Source organism: Cibotium barometz, chromosome 13 (genome assembly GCF_041138505.1).
Source record: "Cibotium barometz isolate CiBa-2024 chromosome 13, ASM4113850v1, whole genome shotgun sequence".
Taxonomy (NCBI): Eukaryota; Viridiplantae; Streptophyta; class Polypodiopsida; order Cyatheales; family Cibotiaceae; genus Cibotium; species Cibotium barometz.
The window spans coordinates 44,740,599-44,753,475 of NC_141058.1; positions in this window are offsets into that span (position 1 = coordinate 44,740,599).

The following is a 12,877-nucleotide window of genomic DNA, read 5'->3' on the forward strand; positions in this document are numbered from 1 at the left end:
TTTGGCTAAGTTAATGTAGCAACTGATCCATGAGTAAATATCCATACTCATGGACTAGAGAACATTTGCACCAAGGCCTCATCATTCGACAACCTTCTAGGTACGTCTCTAGATGGGGGGGCCATGGTGGAAAAAAGCCTAGTCAATGGTACAACCCATCGCCAATTTTCCTTCAAGTTGCACCCTCTCCAAACGACAACTAGAGTTGTCATTGATCTCTAATCCTTAGTGAAAAAATCTAAATTATTCTCACAAGTCGATGTAATTCTTTCATACCTCGCCAACAAGTGGCTACTTCAACAAGCAACAACTCAATAAGAGTCTTTGACTCAGTTCATGTACTTTATGTATATCTACTTCATTGAACACTTAAATATACATAAAAGCATAAAAAGAACATGGGCATAAGCATACAGGGAACAGGTCCTACAAAACAACATTTGACAAGAATCCTGCCACAAAAAGGGACATCATCGGAGGCCAATTTCTTCAAATGATGAATGTCTCTTCGAGGAATCAGATGAGGAACTGAGAATCACAATCTCGTTTTGATGATTTTGTCTACTTTCCTCCGGATCCTTCCTTCTCTTCTCCCCCAGTATTACATCTCTTATATTCCTAACCAGCACAAATAACATGTAACTTTGCTTATGATTGTCAAAAACAACGTGAGCAAAAAATATAACCCATGTAAATAATGCTCACAAAAATATAAAAATTCAATCACTTGCAACAACCCTCGCCACCCCTACCCCATTAGGAATTCCCACTAATCTTTAATCTTTTAATTTACTTACTAGCCTTTATTATTCCTTCCGAAGGAACAACGACCATTGAGCATCATTCAACATCAAAAGCCATCAACAAAGTTTATCAATTCTCCCCACACAAAGGTCTTCAACGTGATCATGAGGACGCGATCAGCATCAGGAAGGGGGGAATGCTAAACCAATTCTAGGGTTAACAAGAGAAACTGCCGTTATCTTACATCAAGGAGTTAAGGTAGATACACCAAAAGGTCATACATTCAAGATATGAAGCAATGGTGTCCAAATCTACAACTTGGATGGGCACCCGTAATGGTATGACAGAATAGTTATGGCAATTTACGCTTCAAGAGAATGTAGTAGCAAGTTAGGATGAAGTCCCAAGTGATGTACTTTATGGATATATTATGAGAGTAGTCATTGTAATAACATTAGGCCTTTTATGAGCCTAAAGTGCCCGGTTGGCCACAGTTTAAGTGAGTGTGAACACTTATGGCCATGTATATAAGTGAATATCTCTCATAATATAGAGAACTCTCTCATTGTGCAATAGAGTCTTGCACTTACTAATCCTCTTACTAATCTCTCTCTAATCCATGCTAGTGAGTGAAGTGAGGTGAGAGGAGGGACGAGTACATGTAGTGCAACGTGGCCGTGTGACAACGCTCGCGGTAGGAGGTGTGGTGGAATTGCTTCTCAAGGAGTTGTGAAGCTTGAAGGGTTACGAGATCTGCTATTAGAAAGATCCCCATGACAGTTGCGATTGACCAAGTAATCTTCTTGTTGGATGTGTTTCGAAGGGGGTCTAGGTGAGCCATAACAATATGTACCCACAAAGACTTACCATCGAGGAGGTCAACCAATAACTTAGCATATATAAAAACTCTCCATCGAAAGGGATCTCCATATTTTCTTAGGTAAATAACTTCAGTATTATTATTAAAAACACACAAGCTAAATTCTTAACACATACATATTTGTGTACCTTCAACTTCAGCAGTAGAGTCGATGACAAACATAAAAGATCCTGTCATCCTAATCATATTTAAAGTACAAATATAAAAGATCCTATCATCCTAATCCTATTTAAAGTACAAATGTAAAAGATCCTATCATCTTAATCCTATTTAAAGTACATACCTGTCAATGTGTATTCAACTTCAGTAGAGTAGAGTCGGTGTCAAATGTAAAAGATCTTGTCATCCTAATCCTATTTAAGTACATATGTGTCAATATGTATGCAAAGACTAAAATAGAAAGCTTTGTAAGCACATAAATTTCTTAAACTTAATTTGCATCACAATGATAGCCAACAAAGTAGACTGCCTATGTTGTGGACTTGATTCGTACCTAGTTAATATATACAACCCATAAAAACTATAGATTCTCAAAGACAAAGAGCTTTACAATCATACAATCATGATATTCAACCAACCTTGGTCGATAAATGTTGCATCTTCTTCAACAAGAGTGGAGATTGACCTCAAAAAAGCTATATAAATAGTTTCTCATTACAACCATGCCCCATATGCTCCTTGCTAATAGGCTTTTAGTAGCTAAAAAGAACACATCAACACAAAATGGACTCTTAAAGCTTACAACCCCATCAAGCTAAAATAAAACACTCACTCAAGACCAAAAAGGATCACGTCCAAAAAGTCAAAATAAACATAGATAGATGAAGAATATACTTGTTATCATAACACTATCCCTTATATTCATGCATGTACCAGAGAACACTATCTCCTTCACAATGAATATTAACTCACAAATTTTGCCATGTCTAGGAGCTCAACCAAAACTGAGTAGGGACAGGAGCTCTCCATAGAAAAGGGATTTGCATAATTTCTTAGGTAAAGAAATTTAGTGTTGTTATTGAAGACACATAAGCAACTCCCTTAGTGCTTTTACAATTGTGTATCTTCCACCCAAGCATAGGAGTCAACGAAACACAAAAGGAGTCAGAGGAGTGAGCACAAAATAACTCCTCATTCTAATCCTATATGAAGCGCATATATATCAATGTCTATGTAGAACCAAAAATGTAAAAAATTTGTAAGCATAGAGGAAATACCAAAATTAATTTAAATCACACAAACAATTAAGTAAATGACCTAAAAATTTTCCTTTCAAAGAAAAAAAACTTACCAAATTACGTATACATTCGAATCAAAGCCAATTCCAAGACCTCCTTGAACACCACATTCATGGTGAAAACAATGCCAGAAGTACTCATGACAGTTTCAGATGTAGTGTTTGAAATAAATACTTTCACAGCATCTGAGGGTCTCACTCGTGGAGAAAGCCACACATAATTGTCCATGGCTAAGTACAAGTGTCACAAAGTATAACCCTAGAACTGATAGTGTTTGTCTCTATGGTTTATTGATAGTCATGGTAGATGCAAGATTTACAGGAAAATGCCTTTATCTCATATCAAAAGGAAGCTACAAAGTACTTGGTATGAATGTTATTCTAGGGATGAAAACCATGTCCCCAATATTTGTACCTGTAATTATTTATGCTTATAGAACCTTAGAATGGAAGTGCTTATTAATCTCATCCCATTACACAATCCTTTTCTTGGATCCAAATTCTGCAACAAAATAATAGGAGAAGTTTCTTTCAAAACCAATCGATGATGAGCAGGATAACCACCGCCTGGATTATAGCTATTAAGATATTCTGTTGCATACAAAAAGTTACCCTCACTAGCTCTAGACACAGAATCTGCACTCAATTATTCCTTGTTCTCTGCAGGCATTGCACATAGAGCAATGTCATTAATAGCATCAACCTCAACATTTCGAGGTGCAAGGATAGCACGCTCTTTAAAAAAACTTGCTTAGTCCTCTAGTTCTCAAAAGTCCCATGCACACCCATTTAATGAGTTGTTGCATATACCCTATCTGAAGAAGCATTCTGGGAGGGATTGACACAACACCTTCTTCTATTTTGCTTTAACAATTTGGTCTCTCTCTAGATTTTTGAATAGCACAATGTCGAATTGACAATGTCCTCTCGTCCTCCCTTTGGAACAACTGGCAAAATCTATTTGAAATGCCCACCAAAAAGCACGACCTTTCCACCAAAGAGCTTGTCATTGGACATTATGTCTTGTAGTGTTCTATCTAATGCTTTGAAGGCATATTGATGTGTCATTGGTGCCTCATCCCAAATTATCAATCTAGCCAGTCTCAAGACCTCTATAAGCTGACTATTGACCTTATTTTGCAAGTGCTAGTGGTATTTAGGTCTAATGGTATCTTGAATCAAGAGTGAGCCGTACACCCATGCAAATCAGTGGACTCCAACTTCACCCAAGGTGCAAATTTTGCATCTTTCGAAGCTAACAACAAGGCAGCTATACTAGATGAAGCACATGTAAGAGCAACATGGCCATCTCCACATACTCAACAAAGCAAGCAATTGTAGAGGAAGGTCTTTCTAGATCATCCACAAGGACCATTAAGAAAGAATACATCACCAACATTCCTATTAATTGGATGGAGAATCTAATTAAAATAGCCCACTGACAATTGTTGAGAGTCATTTGCATCTAATTGGCCATTTTTGCTTGTTTTTAAGGATCAAACGTTATCTCTTCTTGCAAAACAACCCATTCGCATTCCTTCAAATGAGGACAACCTTCTCCTATGCAACTGAAGAATGCACTTTACTTGCAACAAAGCCTCGTTTTTTTCCATAGCTTGACAGACATTAATAGTTTGCATTTATTGTACCTTGTAAATCATGGAATATATCCTTTGAAAGATCTAATGAGAATGTTTCCCACAAATGCCCAGGAAATGTAGGTTCACAAAAGACAAAAATTGTTGCAAATATTATCTCGAAACATCCCATTATTTTGCAATGGCAGCAGATGTACTTGAAAGGAGAGTATGGCACGATCCACCTATTGTCCACTGGAACTCCCTTTACTTGTACACTATTACCATCATCTCAATGCATGTAAATGGGATAACCATCACTATCCACTTCTGTAGACTGAGTGAAGTTACGTGCAACCATACAAAAAGCATTGGGGATCAACATACCTTCTTAGAACATTACACTATCTGATAACTTCATGCAACTCTAGAAACATTTCTCTATTGGGCAGCTTAGCACATACCAACACATACCAATTGATCATACTAAGCTATGTCACTTGGCTTAAATTCATCTTCCAGAATCAATAGTGTGTGAGTGTGGTAGACCTCTCTTTTGAAATTCAATCATAGATGCAAAGCCAACCACTTTTCCAAACAAACTTTTCTTTGTATCCTCATGATATCCTTATGCTTCTTGTAAAACACACAGGTAGTAAGATCCCGTCGATCCTGGGCTGTTTTGGGTTGCATGTGAAGGTAATAAATAGGTTTGACTTACCCTTCTTCCTTAAAATTGCCATGGCATCTTGGTAAAGCCAATACATAAAGCGAGGCCCTCCTGTAAAAGAAGATGGCAAAACAACTCTTCACCCTAATACACTTTGTGCACCATCACAACTGCATTAAACCCATGTCAGATAGTCCCTGTTGCTAGACTTCAACATGTAAATTCACTTGGTTATTTTGAATCCTTCTTCCTTAAAATTGCCATGGCATCTTGGTAAAGCCGATACATAAAGCGAGGCCCTCCTGTAAAAGAAGATGGCAACACAACTCTTCACCCTAATGCACTCCCTAATACACTTTGTGCACCATCAGCTGCATTAAACCCATGTCAGATAGTCCCTGCTGCTAGATTTCAACACGTAAATTCACTTGGTTATTTTGAATCCATACTAATCTTGACTCCTCGATAGTACTATAAGAAGCAACAATGCATTACTACAAATAGTCTTCCCCTGCACAATAGGCATGCAATGGTATTAGGTCTGATTTGCAATCGATATGCATAATATTGCCTTTGAGTGACACATTTATGAGTCCCAGTTGTTGCGTGCATACACACATCAACATGTGGAATATGTACATGCCACCCATCATCTCCTCGTGGCATGTAGGAGAACATATATGAGTGGCATATATGACCGATGCAAGTTACTTATTCTTTTCTCCACTTTATTACAGAAATAGATTTAAATATCTTGAAACCCAAGATCAAAATCATCCCTTTGCCCTGGCATAATAGTAGCGACCTCACTAGTAGTTGGCACCAAATATTGCCTTGAAGTATAACATGTCTCACAGATTACCATCCTTAACTCTGCATGTGTACTACCTTGTAGAAATTCCCCCCACAAACTGAAACACATTGGTATATGGATTACATTCATGCATCATTTCTTGCAACCTTCCCAACACATCGGGATCTAACCTAGGCATACCATCTAAACAATTATGTAACTCATGTTCTGTGTCATACACATATAGTTTTGCATATCGTGAATTGTCTTCTCGTGTTTGGTTGGGCAACAATGATTCGACATGATGATACAAACTACTATGGACATGCTTGAAATGATAATAGAAATGAACATGCTTGAAAAATCACATCTCAAAGGAAAATGAACTCATGCCTAAAGGCTTGACACAATTTTGAGTATAAAAGTAGTATACATTATGAAATGAGAAAGCCACATATGTAGCATGCAATAGGTTGATTGTTGTAACACGCAACAAAGCCTTCTTTATACTTGTGAGTCTGTGCAATTCCACTTTGAGAGAGAAGAGAAGAGAGATAGAAAGCAAATAGAAGTCGACACAATATGGGGTCCCAATTTACCTGTTAAAATTACAGCAATGTGATGAGCTATGGTGGATCAAATGCTAGAATCAACATCATTAACAAAGTGATTAAACGATAATTAAGACGTGATTAGTGAGTAATTAACAAAGTGATTAGATGATAATTAAGACGTGATTAGTGAGTAATTAACAATAGCTTAATGCAGGCATGGATAATAAAAAACCAGCAAATTCTCATTAGGCCAATGCCTCAATTTATAGTGTTTACATACAAGCATCAAATCCCACTAATTTCTCCTTGATTCACTCCACCTCTTTTGCTTGATTCTCTCCACCTCTCCCAGAATATCCCCACACTTCCTAAATCTTCTCATGCTCCCAGTAGATTCTTCTCACCTTTTCACAGGTTCTCTCACATTTACAGATTCTCTTTTACAGCCTCTTGCCAAGGGCTTGTTCCCGCACACACCCTATTCACTTGTATATTTCAACACCTCCCCTCAAGTGAATACTCCTAGCACACCTGGACCCTATACCAAGTTTCTCTCTTACTTGATAGTCCACGACTAGTGTCTAGCACACCTCCCCTCAAGTTAACTTAGCACACCTGGATGGACCCTATACCAAGTTTCTCTCTTACTTGATAGTCTGCGACCAGTGCCTCAAGTCCCTAAACTCATAGTCCTTGACACACTCTCTTACTTGATAGTCTGCGACCAGTGCCTCAAGTCCCTAAACTCATAGTCCTTGACACACTCTCTCTCTATGTGTCCAAGGCTACTATAAGTGCCCGCGACCTTGACTAAAGTGCTCACACATACATCTGCCACGTGGCCTACATCATCGGTGGCTCAGAGGTGGTTTTACTTTGTTGGGGCAAGTTACATTGGGTTGTGGGGTCTCTCTCTCTCTCTCTCTCTCTCTCTCAGAAAAGATGATTCAACTCCACTTCCTTTGGAGCCTCCATGAAGTTTGTTGATGTCATTCCTTCTCCAGTGGGTTTGCTGTAGCAGTCTCTTGCCATATGTTCGGGCTTTCCACAGTTGTGGCAAGTGAAGGTCCTTCCTCCTACTCTGCCTCTTCCTCGAGAGAATCCTCCTCGGGTGAAGAATGCTTTTTCTTCTCCTGCTGTTGAGTCGAGCCATTTCTTCTCTTTGCCTCTGCTCTCTTGCTCTAGTAGAGCTCCTTCTATCTCGTGTAGCTTCAATTTATCTACATTCTTTAGTGTTGCTACAATATTTTCATATTCACCTTTGTCCACACTCTTCAGAAGCACTGCTAGTGCCTCATCATCTTCTACCTTTTTGCCAATAGTTGTTGCTTAATGCTTTTATATCTGTTCAAGTGTGTGATTAAAGGTTCACTTTCCTCATATCCAATTTGTAGAATTGCATTAACAGATTTATCTTTGAATTTTTAGATTGTGTGCCAAATAATTTATTGAGTTCATCCCATGCATCTTTTGCCCATTGTATCCCTGTGTGATGTGATGAATGATTTCATCATTTAAACTGAGTGCAATAAGTCTCAATGCTTTTTCATTCCTACTCTTCCACTCATTTTCCCCTCTCACCTCTGGGCATTCATCTCTTCCCTCAACTAGCCCCAACAGATTTTTTCTCATGAGCAGATACATGGTTTTTGTCTGCCATGTGTAAAACTGCTCCCCATTAAATTTGGCTATTTCTTGTGCTGTACTCATGATGATGTGAAGGGGGTCCTACCTCTTGATCCAATTTCAAGATTCAAGAGCAGTGTCTACCCTTTTATAACTCAATCTGGTGTCTAAGACATGATTACAATAATTTTATCAGCATAAAATCACCAGAAATTACCTAATTTGTACGGAATGGTTGGAGTATCAAACCAACTCCGAATTGCAATATGAAGTTATAGGGATCTGTATCAAATACTAATGGTTGATTTGAACCCTCAATTGCACCAAAATATAGTGATTAGCATTGATTAATCACTGATTAGTAAATTAATCCTCTGTTTTGTGTGCAAAAAACAAAGTATGCGGGGAGCCCAGATCTGGTTCCTTAGACTTCAAATGAGCTCAAATGCTTTCAAGGCCATCAATAGAAATTAGTCTAGTAGAGGATTAAGCCAAGAAACGCAAGATTTGACCAACCATTGAATGCTTAATCTCTGTTTTACCAAAGTCACCTGCAGATTTGATGAAGAGCTTGGATCTCACTGTAGACTTGATCAAATCAATTTCTGACTTCACCAGCTTGTAGAGCATGCTTGAAAACCCCTGGAGCTATGAGGAATTAGACCAATTTGATTGGATGAAGACAAGATCTGCAAATTTCTCAAAAAAGACTACGCTGGAAAAAACACGATTTCCTCCTGAATGCACTGACGGTTTGACGATTTTCTTGCATGGGCTGGAGCCCAATGGTTATGGCTAGCTAGGGTTAAAAGGTTTTGAGCTAATGTTGTGCCTAGAGTGAGAGGGAGCTCCTCCACTAGCTGGGGGTGTAGAGACTAGTTAAAAAAGAGGTGAAAAATATTAATTTTCTACTAATCCTAATTAGTAAAGTAATTAGTAAGATAATGGGCTCACAACAAATTGATGGATTCTAGGCTTGGCTCTGATACCATGTTAAAATTATAGCAATGTGATGAGCTATGGTGGATCAAATGCTAGAATCAACATCATTAACAAAGTGATTAGATGATAATTAAGATGTGATTAGTGAGTAATTAACAAATAGCTTAATGTAAGCATGGATAATTAAGACGTGATTAGTGAGTAATTAACAAATAGCTTAATGTAGGCATGGATAATCAAAAACCAGTAAATTCTCATTAGGACAATGCCTCAATTTATAGTGTTTACATCCAAGCATCAAATCCCACTGATTTCTCCTTGATTCACTCTACCTCTTTTGCTTGATTCTCTCCATCTCTCCTAGAATATCTCCATACTTCCTAAATCTTCTCATGCTACCCTTTATTCTCTCCCAGTAGATTCTTCTCACCTTTTCACAGGTTCTCTCACATTTATAGATTCTCTTTTATAGCCTCTTGCCAAGGGCTTGGTCCCGCACACACCCTATTCACTTGTATATTTCAACATTACCAAACGTTGAAGGCCCCCCCATGCAAGTAGGAGTGTTTGCTTATATTTCTTTGGAGAAATTACAATGAATATAAATAATGACTGAGAAATTACAATGAATATGAATGAGGACTGCCAAACGTAAGAGCGATGTCGACCAAATGTAGACTGATCCAGATGTTGTCCAAGCTCCGTTGAATTGCTCTTCAAGATGTGAAATCAGATGGAAAAGTAGCAGGTCAGAATCAATTGACCATAAGCTAACGAGGAATTAGCAAGACGGAAGCAAACATGGAATCAACAGGTCTAATGTAGACGTGAAGACTTCATGCCTAATGCTGATGTATAGACAGATCCGAAGTTGATGAGAAATCAACAAAATGGAAGCTGATGTGGAATCGGCAGGTCTAATGCTGACATGGAGTCAGCAGGAGTGGGTTCAAAGGTGACATGGCATCAGCACAGTAGATCCGAAGTTGACGTGGAGTCAGAAGGTCTAATGTTGACATGGAGTTAGCAGTTCCGAAGGTAACATGGTGTCAGCAAATCTAAAGTTGATATAAAGTCAGTAGGTCTAATGCTAATGCGCGGAGTCAACAGTTTTGAAGGTGACATGGCATAAGCAGCAAATCCGAAGCTGACGTGGAGTAGTCAACAATTTTGAAGGTGAAATGGCATCAGCAGATCGGAAGCTAACGTGTCATGTGACTATGCTAAAAGTAAATCGAGCCAAACAACTATTAAATTCAGAATGCAAAGCGCTAACTACTAAAGATAGGAATCGTAGACAAAAAAATAGGCTTCTGAATGTAGAGCAAAGTGTTGAATGCTGAAAGCCAAGAGCCACATGCTAAAAGTGGAGAGAGAAGCACTGAATGCTGAAGACTAAAAGCCAGACATTGAATGTAGAATTTGAAGGGCTGAGCTACAGATAAGGCAATACTGACTGGCATAGTTAAATGAGTTGACAAAGAAAATTCAACTGATGCATAAGTCAAATGCTCAAGAAGAATGCTGAGAAGCTGACGGAGGCAGAAGTCCAATGTCAAAAGAAATCTTAATGACTGAACAACAGAGCATTAGCAAGAGTAGTATCAATTAAAAACCTCTGTTAAAAGCTGAGAGAAGAGCTAGTGCGAGGGTGAGCGTTAAATGTATGGCAATATTAACAAAAATAATGCCAATGTACAAAAGAAGGCAAAACCCTAGATATGATTGAAAGTGCACAGAGCAAGATCTTACCCAGAACGTGCGACGGTGCCAATGAGATGAAGATCAACAAAAGCGGCCAGAAAGAGAGCTCTGTAACGCTCGCTTTCCCCAAAATATCAACTGCATGCTTTTCCCAAGCTTGTCATGTAGGCACCTCTTTCTGTCAACCTTTCCATGCCCCAAATATTAAATCTGTATAGCCTTGATTAAAGATATGTGAACACACTGACTTATAAGCATTATAAGTCACTTTGATAAATTAAATCCCATGCTACTCATGTACTGGAGCCATCTTTTAGTCCAAACTTTTCTAGTAAATGCTTCAGCTTTCTTTTGTGGAAAATCCCCGTTCATACCTTGGTTCTACTCAGTGTGTGTGAAACACTGTGAAAGGACCAAATGGTGCAGGAAGCAAATTTTACGCTTCCAACTTGCCTATGGCCAACCCGATAAGCCTATATGCCAACTGACTAACATAGATGAAAGCCAACAAGCATGGGCACTTTCTGGCTAGACCATAACCGAGTTGGAAGCAAATTTTACGCTAACAATTTGAAATGACATAAAATAAGAAACAAGAACCATATCCATGTATTACCTTTGTGCCACTTCCATATGCATGCTAAAAACCAAACTTCTATCCATAATAAATTCGTCAATCAACAATCTTCTATCCATAACATGCTCCATGACATATCACCTACACCAAAATAACTGAGCCCTAGCCCAAGGGGAATCGAATCCCTAAGTAGCCATGTATGGCTACTCTTATGACCATGAGGCTTTCCCTTCCACCCCACGTGTAGTTAGTAACTTATCAAACAAAAAAAAGCAAGCAAACAAAAAGCAAAGAAAAATCTTATCGCATTAGTCTTTGCTTGTGGGAGCATATATTGATACAATGTTCTACCCCCACTATTGGGCAGTGATGATGATGTTATGGGTATGTCGTAGTATCTAGTCCATACTATGCATGATGTAGTTGATGACATATGGCCTGCACAAAAATAACCAAAGCCTAAGGGGAATTGAACCCCTAAGTAGCCATGTATGGCTACTTGGTCGTAGAGTAGCCATGTATGGCTACTATATGATCAAGAGGCTCCCCCTTCCTCCCGGCAGTTAGTAACTTATCAAATTAAAAAAAGCAAGCAAAGAAAAAGTTTACTGCATTCGGCTTTGAAATTGTATCTGCCTCCTTGGAGATAGGGTAGAAAAGGATTATACCTGACTTTTAAGGAGTAGTCTCAGCAAAAAGGTCAATTAGCAAGAGTACCTCATCGTTTTCCTTTCTAGCTGTCTAGTCCAAGAGGGATCAATAATATGGTGGACATTACAGGCTCTAAAACCTGATCAGTGCCAAACGCTAGGAGATCTCCATCCACCCCATCCTCCTCTTCCTCGGTGAGATGTAAATGGTGTTGGTCTGTTTACATGTGCACTCACTATCATGTCGAGGTTGGGACATGTACTCTCGACGGGCAATACTGTATTGTGATGGATAACTTGCTGGTCCATATCCTCGAGTATGGCAGAGACCATGCTATCCAAAATTCATCAACCTCGAGGATTCACATGCACAATTCGCCACCATGGGCTGCCATCAGAGTTCTTATAAAAGAACACTTGTTGATAATGCATTGGAAAAAGGTAAGGTTCTTTGGTTGCTCGTAGAAACTTTAAGGAGTAGATGGACGAAAAAACATGTGAGCTCTCTTCTCATGGTGGCATGATGAGTTCGTAGAATCCTCATACACTCTACCGACCATCAAGAGTGACCCTGGCAATATACGGGCACATCCTCTGTAATATCATAATTTAGAACCTGTGATCCATGTGGAATCATGAAAGTGTAAACACACAATACAAACGAATAAGACAAGCACCACCAAAGTAGTAAGAGAAGTGAAAACAAAGCATGCCATAGCCTTATGCAAAGCATATCCTGTATTGAAATTTTGCTTCCACCATCTAATATACACACCATAAAAGCTAATCAAATCATGACATCATATGCAACACTTACTCAAAGATATTTGATTTTTGAATGTGACGAAACATAGTGACATCATATGCAACACTTATTTCAAATAAACTCAAAGATATTTTATTTTTGAATGCGACGAGACATA